This window comes from Tachyglossus aculeatus, chromosome Y4, assembly GCF_015852505.1.
Source record: "Tachyglossus aculeatus isolate mTacAcu1 chromosome Y4, mTacAcu1.pri, whole genome shotgun sequence".
Classification (NCBI taxonomy): Eukaryota; Metazoa; Chordata; class Mammalia; order Monotremata; family Tachyglossidae; genus Tachyglossus; species Tachyglossus aculeatus.
In genome coordinates this window covers 9,038,021-9,044,489 of record NC_052096.1, presented here as the reverse complement: position 1 = coordinate 9,044,489, position 6,469 = coordinate 9,038,021, and the positions used below count along the sequence as shown (strand labels likewise).

Genomic DNA, 6,469 nt, shown 5'->3' with positions numbered 1-6,469 from the left:
TTTTCTCCCTCCGATGGAACCCCGAGATGATGAAATTGATTAATCAATTGATCAATGGTATTTATTGAGCATTTACTATGTGCAGAGCACTATATTAAGCATTTGGAAGGGTACAATATAACAGATTCGGTAGACAAATTCCCTGCCCACAGTGAGCTTACAGTCTAGAGGGGGAAACAGATGTTAATATAAACATTCTGCTTCCGGGTCCTCTTTGCATTGACACAAGCCCCTTCTTTGTCCTGCTCAAGGCTTGCTGTGCCTCATTCGCAGTTTCCGTCGCTCTCATGTCCCATCTGAAGCACAAATCAGTGCCTGTCTGTTCTGTGCAGAGAAGTTGGGGGTGGGGGGTGAATCTGCATTCTTGAGTGATAAGGGGAGCATTCTTGTGGCATCATCACTGTTGTGCAAAAGTGCTTTCCCTTCAGCCAGGGTGGCTCCCCTTTTCACCTCTTCCTGCTCATTCCTAATACATACGCACCCTGGATAATTTTCCTGCACCCAATCCTAAATCAATCATCAACAGCTATATCACTTCTAGGAGACAGGAAGAAAAGTGGTGCCATCTCCAGTGATGGGAAAGTCAGGGGGAGGACAGGGAAGCTCAGGGTGGGAATGGGATGTTGGTGGGGGTCCTTTTAGAGGTAACATTTTGACCTAGGCTTATCCCCCTCTAGGGCGTAAGCCCCCCTCTAGACCATAAGCTTGTGGGCAGGGAATGTGCTGTTTATTGTTCTCTCCCAAGCACTTAGTACAGTGCTCTGCACCCAGTAAGTGCTCAATAAATACGAGTATTCCTGTTCTCTCCTCTGTTGGCTCTGTACAATCCTTCCTGGTCCTCAATTCCAGTTTCCAAAAGTCCAAATGACCTATGGTCCTGAGCTCCTGGTTCTCAGCTATACTGCATGTCCCCTTAGCCTCCCCTGCTTCGGAGATCAGCAAGAGCGTCCCCGTGTCCCCACTCCTCTCTGCTCCCTCCATGGTGGGGACCCTTCACCAGAGACCCCCCCCCCCCTGCCCCCCGGGCTGGGCCTGCCCCGAGTGGGCAGCAGAGGAGGCGGGGACACAGGTAGCTGTTGCCCTGGGAGGGTATGGAGAGCTGCAAGGAGCAGAGTGCAGAGTACAGAGAGCAGGTGGGTGGCTCCCTAAGGGGCAAGAGGTACCCTGGGGCTGGACTTGGTGGGGAGCAATGGGGCATTGGTCCCAAGTAGGGGATCCCCATCCTCAGAGCCTGAGGCTGCTCCTACCCCTGGTGGTGTCACTGTGGTCTTCTAAGAGGGGCCAGTGGCAGGATTGAGTCCCCCTCAGCCACTCTGGGCACAGAGCAGATGGTCAGGGGGGTTGGGTCTTCGATCCAAAGATGGAAGAGAGGCCGGAGGATCCCAGAGAAGGTGGCATGGGAGAAAGTGTAGATGTGGGATCCATCAGTCCCACTGTAGAATGAGACATATCCATCCTCATAGTCCAGGTAAACCCCAACTCGGCGAAGGGGCTGAGATAGGAAGAGAGAAGTCTTGGGATAGGTGAGGGCCCAGTATTCTTCTGCATAAAAACCCACAACCCAAAATTTTTGCACAGACGATGATGTAATCATCCCCTTTCTACTCAAATTTTCCGTAGTAACACCCAGACCCCAACCAGTGTTCAGTCCCACTTCCACCTCCCAATAATGTCTCCCAGAAGCGAAGCCTTCACGACCCAGCACACAGGAAATACGATCAAATCTCTCAAGGTTATCAGGCAGATCCTGCTGTGTGTCTCCCCATGCTACACTTTTCCGATCCTCGGACACGATGAGTTGGGGATGAGCCGTGTCCGGGTCCAGAGTGATGTCCACTGCAGAGAGATTCCCGGGGTCAACCCTGAGGGCTCAGAGTCACCGGAGTCAGTGACTGTGGGACCCCCAGAACCTGTTCCCTTGTTTCCAGGGGAGGGGCTGTAGACTGAAGGATTCCCCAAGACCCTGAGAGAGGAGTCCACACACTGTCTTTCCCCTCCTTCATAGAATCAGACTAGACTGCAGCCCCAACCTCCTCTCCCAAGCCTCTCCCATAGGTTGAGTAGAGCATGCTGGGAAAATCCATGTTTGGATTATGGGAAGATATAAAAAGAGAGGGTACATGAGTGAGCCCAGCACACATTGGGCCTCTTTCTTCCACTGACTCCAGAAATGGAGACAAGAAAGGGGTTGAAGCCCCTAGGGGTCAGACCCCTGGGACAGGCAACAGGACTACTTACCCATATATGATCGGGCCTGTCTCCAAGCTGGAAAGAAAAAGACACAGAGATGAGGTTTGTCCCTGCACTTGGGCCTGGGTTGGCTCTCCCCTACCTGTAACCTCACCTCTACCCTGAGGCTCTGCCTTTCTACCCTCCCCAGCCCAGTCCTTGAAGTCATCCACCTCCCTAATTCTGTGCTCTACCCAGTTCCCCACCCAAACCTGCAGGGCCTTAGTTAGGGGTGTCTATATTCCCTCTCACTGTCTCTCTGTCTCCCCCCGACCCCACCCTCAGCCCCCCAGTGATGGGGACCCAACCGCCCAGCACCCAGCAGTTCCACACCAGCCAGCACCCAGGGCTCGAGACTCAAACTGGAGAAATCTTCTGGATGAAATCAAGGGAGTCCAGTTATATTGACCCATATTTCTACCCCCACCCCTCAGCTTAAAGCCCCTTGGGCTTCCAGCCTAGGTCAGCATCCATCCCCACCAATCCCCAAATGGACTGTCCACACTCCCAAGTGGAGACTGGAGAAAATGGAACTTACTGATCTTGGCAAGGAACGACTCTGAAAAGGGAACAGAAAGAAACCAGTTATCCTGACAGAATGGGGAGACATTCAGGTCTGGGATTGGACAAGGTGGCTGCCCTAGCTGTAAGTATCCCCACTTGTAAGGGAGTGCTCCATAAGTCAAAATGGCAGCCATTGTCCTAGGAAGCGCCATCAGGTCTCCCTGGGTTGGTTATCAGTGAGTGTCTCCCTGAATCCAAAGCTCCCTCCTCCAGGGGAAGTAGTGTTTGGTGACTTTCTGGTACAGCAGGGAGGCAGATGAGAGGTTGAGCTTGATGCAGAATGAGGGAGCTGGGACTCGAGTTCTGAGTTTGATTCACCACCCTCCTCCACAAGCACCCTGGTACCCAGCAGGGACTGGGATTGGATGGCCCTTTCCCTCTACCTTACCATTCAACATGCGTTCTTTCTCTTTTTCTGTCCGTTCGTGCTCTTTCTCTCTGTGAAGTATCCAGATGAGATAACCGGCGCCAGCGATGAGCAATACCAGGATAATCACAATCACACTCAGCACCACCACCCAGGTAGAGACTTGCTGGTGGGAGGGAACTGAAACATGGTAACCAACAAATACCTTTAATGAGAAAAATGGGCAAACCCAGACTTTGTGGAATGAGAAATGTGGGTTTCTAATAATAATAATAATAATTGCGGTATTTGTTAAGTGCATACTATGTGCCAGGCACTGTACTAAGTGCTGCGGTGGATACAAGATAATCAGGTTGGACATAGTCCCTGCCCCACATGGGGGCTCACAACCTTAATCCTCATTTTACAGATGAGGTTACTGAGGCCCAAAGAAGTGAAGTGACTTGCCCAAGGTCTCACAGCAGACAAGCAGCAGAGACAGGATTAGAATCCAGGTCCTTCTGTTTCCAAGGGCTGGGCTCTATCCACCGAACCCTACGTCTTCTCTGTTTCTGTGTTCCTGCTCCTCTCCCCCAGCCCACTCAGCCTCACTTTCTTCAGAGGAAATGAAGAACTTGAAGTGTCACTAAGGGAAGGATGGGAAGGAAATCTTTACATTGGCCAGACTGGGCCTGGGGTTGACTCCATCCTTAGGAGGGGTAGATGGAGACTGGGGGGAAAGTGGGGCAGAGGAAGGGGATAGTCCCTTCTCTCTAGAAGCCACAAATACAGGACTCTGCAGACTGAACTCTGTTTTATCATACTCTCCCTAATGCTGAGTATAGTGCTCTGCACAAAGTAAGCACTCAATTAATACCATTGATGATGATGATGATGATGATGATGATGATGATGATGACCCAATGCATGGAGCTGGGGAAGGGGACAAATGGTCAGGGCTGTGCTGGACTCAGTTTCCCTCTCTTCCATCCATAATTTAACACCCTGTGGACTTGACCAGATTCTTCTAACTCAGAATTCACATTGAACCAGGAAATCACTGCTTCTGCTCAGCTGCCCTGGGCATCCCTGGCCATAAATCTTCATGCCTGAATTCGGGTTTGGGAGGGACACTGACCTGCTATGGAAAGCTCTGCCCCCTTCACCTGGTGAAGGAGAGGGTTCTGGACAGAACAGGACACGGTCCCCACGGTGTCATCTCGGACGAACACGGATGCCGCCACACTGAACAGGCCATCTGCTGCTCGGCGTCAGGACTCAAACAGGGATGGGACCGTATCTCCCCTGGCATCTGTCCACCACACCTGGGGCTCCGGATACCATCCAGTCGACGTGCACCCCAGCCGGATCCCTCTGACCTCATGCCCCTCCAGGCTGATGTGGGGGTCAGAGCCCACAGCTGGGGTGAAAGAGACCTGGGTAAGCACTCCAGCTCCTGCCCTATTGGGGGCTCCATGGATGTAATAATAAAAATAATATTAATAGTAATTACAATTGTCGTGTTTGTTAAGTGCTTACTATATGCCAGTCACCATACTAAGATAATCGGGTTGGTCACAATCCCTGCCCCTCATAGGGCTCCCAGGCTCAATCCCCATTTTACAGATGAGGTAACTGAGGCACAGAGAAGTCATGTGACTTGCCCAAGGTCACCCAGCAGACAAGTTGCAGAGTCAGGATTAAAACCCAGATCCTTCTGATTCCCAGGCCCATACTCTATCCACTTGGCCAATCAATTAATGGTATTTAGTAAGTGCTTACTAAATGCAGAACACTGTACTAATTGCTTGGGAGAGTAGAATGACAAGACAAATTCTTTGTGTCTCACCTCATCTATAAAATGGGTATTCAATCCTTCCCTCTACATAGACCTTGAGCTGCATGTGGGACAGAGACTGTGTCCAATCTGAATATTTTATATTTACCCCAGTACTTAATACAGTGCCTGGAACATAGTAAGCGCTTAACAAATCCTTTTGGGGTTTTTTTGGATGCACAAAGCATGTGTGATGGCCCTGGACTTCATTTAAACACTGAGATTTTGAGCAAACAGACAAAGTAACCCCTGATACAGTCATGAGTTGAGAGTCACTCAGTGAAAAGATTTCCCAGGAAACACTGCATGTCATTCTACTTTCCCCAGCAATTAGTACAGTGTTGTGCATTTAGTAAGCACTTACTAAATACCATTGATTGATTGTCCAGGAGGAGTTTAAGTGGGGGACAGGCTGGGGCCTTGGGCAGGAGGAATTGACACTGTGAAATGACTTGGAGCTGAAGGGGATTCTGGGTAGAGACTAGACAGGTGAAGATGCTGCCTGGGACTAGGAGAGAAATGTCCCCAATTGATCACAACCAAGAAGGGCACAAGGTCAAACTAGCCATTCACCTGTCACCTGCAGCTGCAGGGTGGCTTCATCCTGCTGTTCATCATCACGGAATAAGCAGCGATACTGCCCATCATCGGAGACTCCGACATCGCGTATTTTCACAGCTAAACTCCCATCATCGATGGCATCTTTCAACAGCTCTGTTCTCCCTCGATACTCCCCCATCTGCTCTCCGGCCTGGTCCTGCCCATCCCGATACACGTGCACAGCCGGGTAGGACTGGGATCGCAGCCACCTCACCTCCATGTTCTGAGCATTCATCTTGGGTTCCAGGTGACAGGGTAATTCAGCATCGTCCCCCAAATGGACCACAATGGACTCATCAGGTCCAATCACTTTCATTTGAGCTGTAACTAAAGGATATAGTTAAAGAGGGGGTCCCGGTGGAGGATGAAATTCCCCATCACAAGGAGGACAAAGTCACCCTTTGTTGTCCCTCTCAAGGACCCAGGACATCTTAAAATACGGAATGGACATTTTTCTTATCATTGTTCTTTGAAGGGAGATGTGCAGAGAAAAATCCTTCTTCTGAGGTGCCCTGTGGGGACAGAAAAGGTCTTACCTGAGTTCTGTAAGGGTAGCTGGAGGAGGAAGAGGGAGATGAGACAGCAGGGAAAAGGGGATGCTGGGAAACTTCCCGTCTCCATCACTGATGGGGCCAGATACATCTAGGGAGAAGTGAACAGAGATTGGGATCCGGAAGGAATGACAGGAAGGTGTCTGGGGGAGGAGATATTCAAGATAACTGCAGTCATTCATTTTCTTTCATATGGTGACTGTTGAATGCTGCCCTCTGCCAAGACCACCGGCAGCTATCAGCTGGGTGGGGGCACAGTGGCCCAGCATCAGCTCTGTTGCGGTCACTTTTTCCGTCGCTGGGGTCCGAACCAGCTACCTATCCCTCTAAACTGTAAGCTCA

The 6,469-nt window shown here is 50.7% G+C and overlaps 1 pseudogene; it reads right to left on the bottom strand.

The window, feature by feature from the left end:
* Nucleotides 1-1,304: 1,304 nt before the first annotated feature.
* On the bottom strand, nt 1,305-6,197 carry LOC119946975 (annotated as a pseudogene).
* Nucleotides 6,198-6,469: the final 272 nt, after the last annotated feature.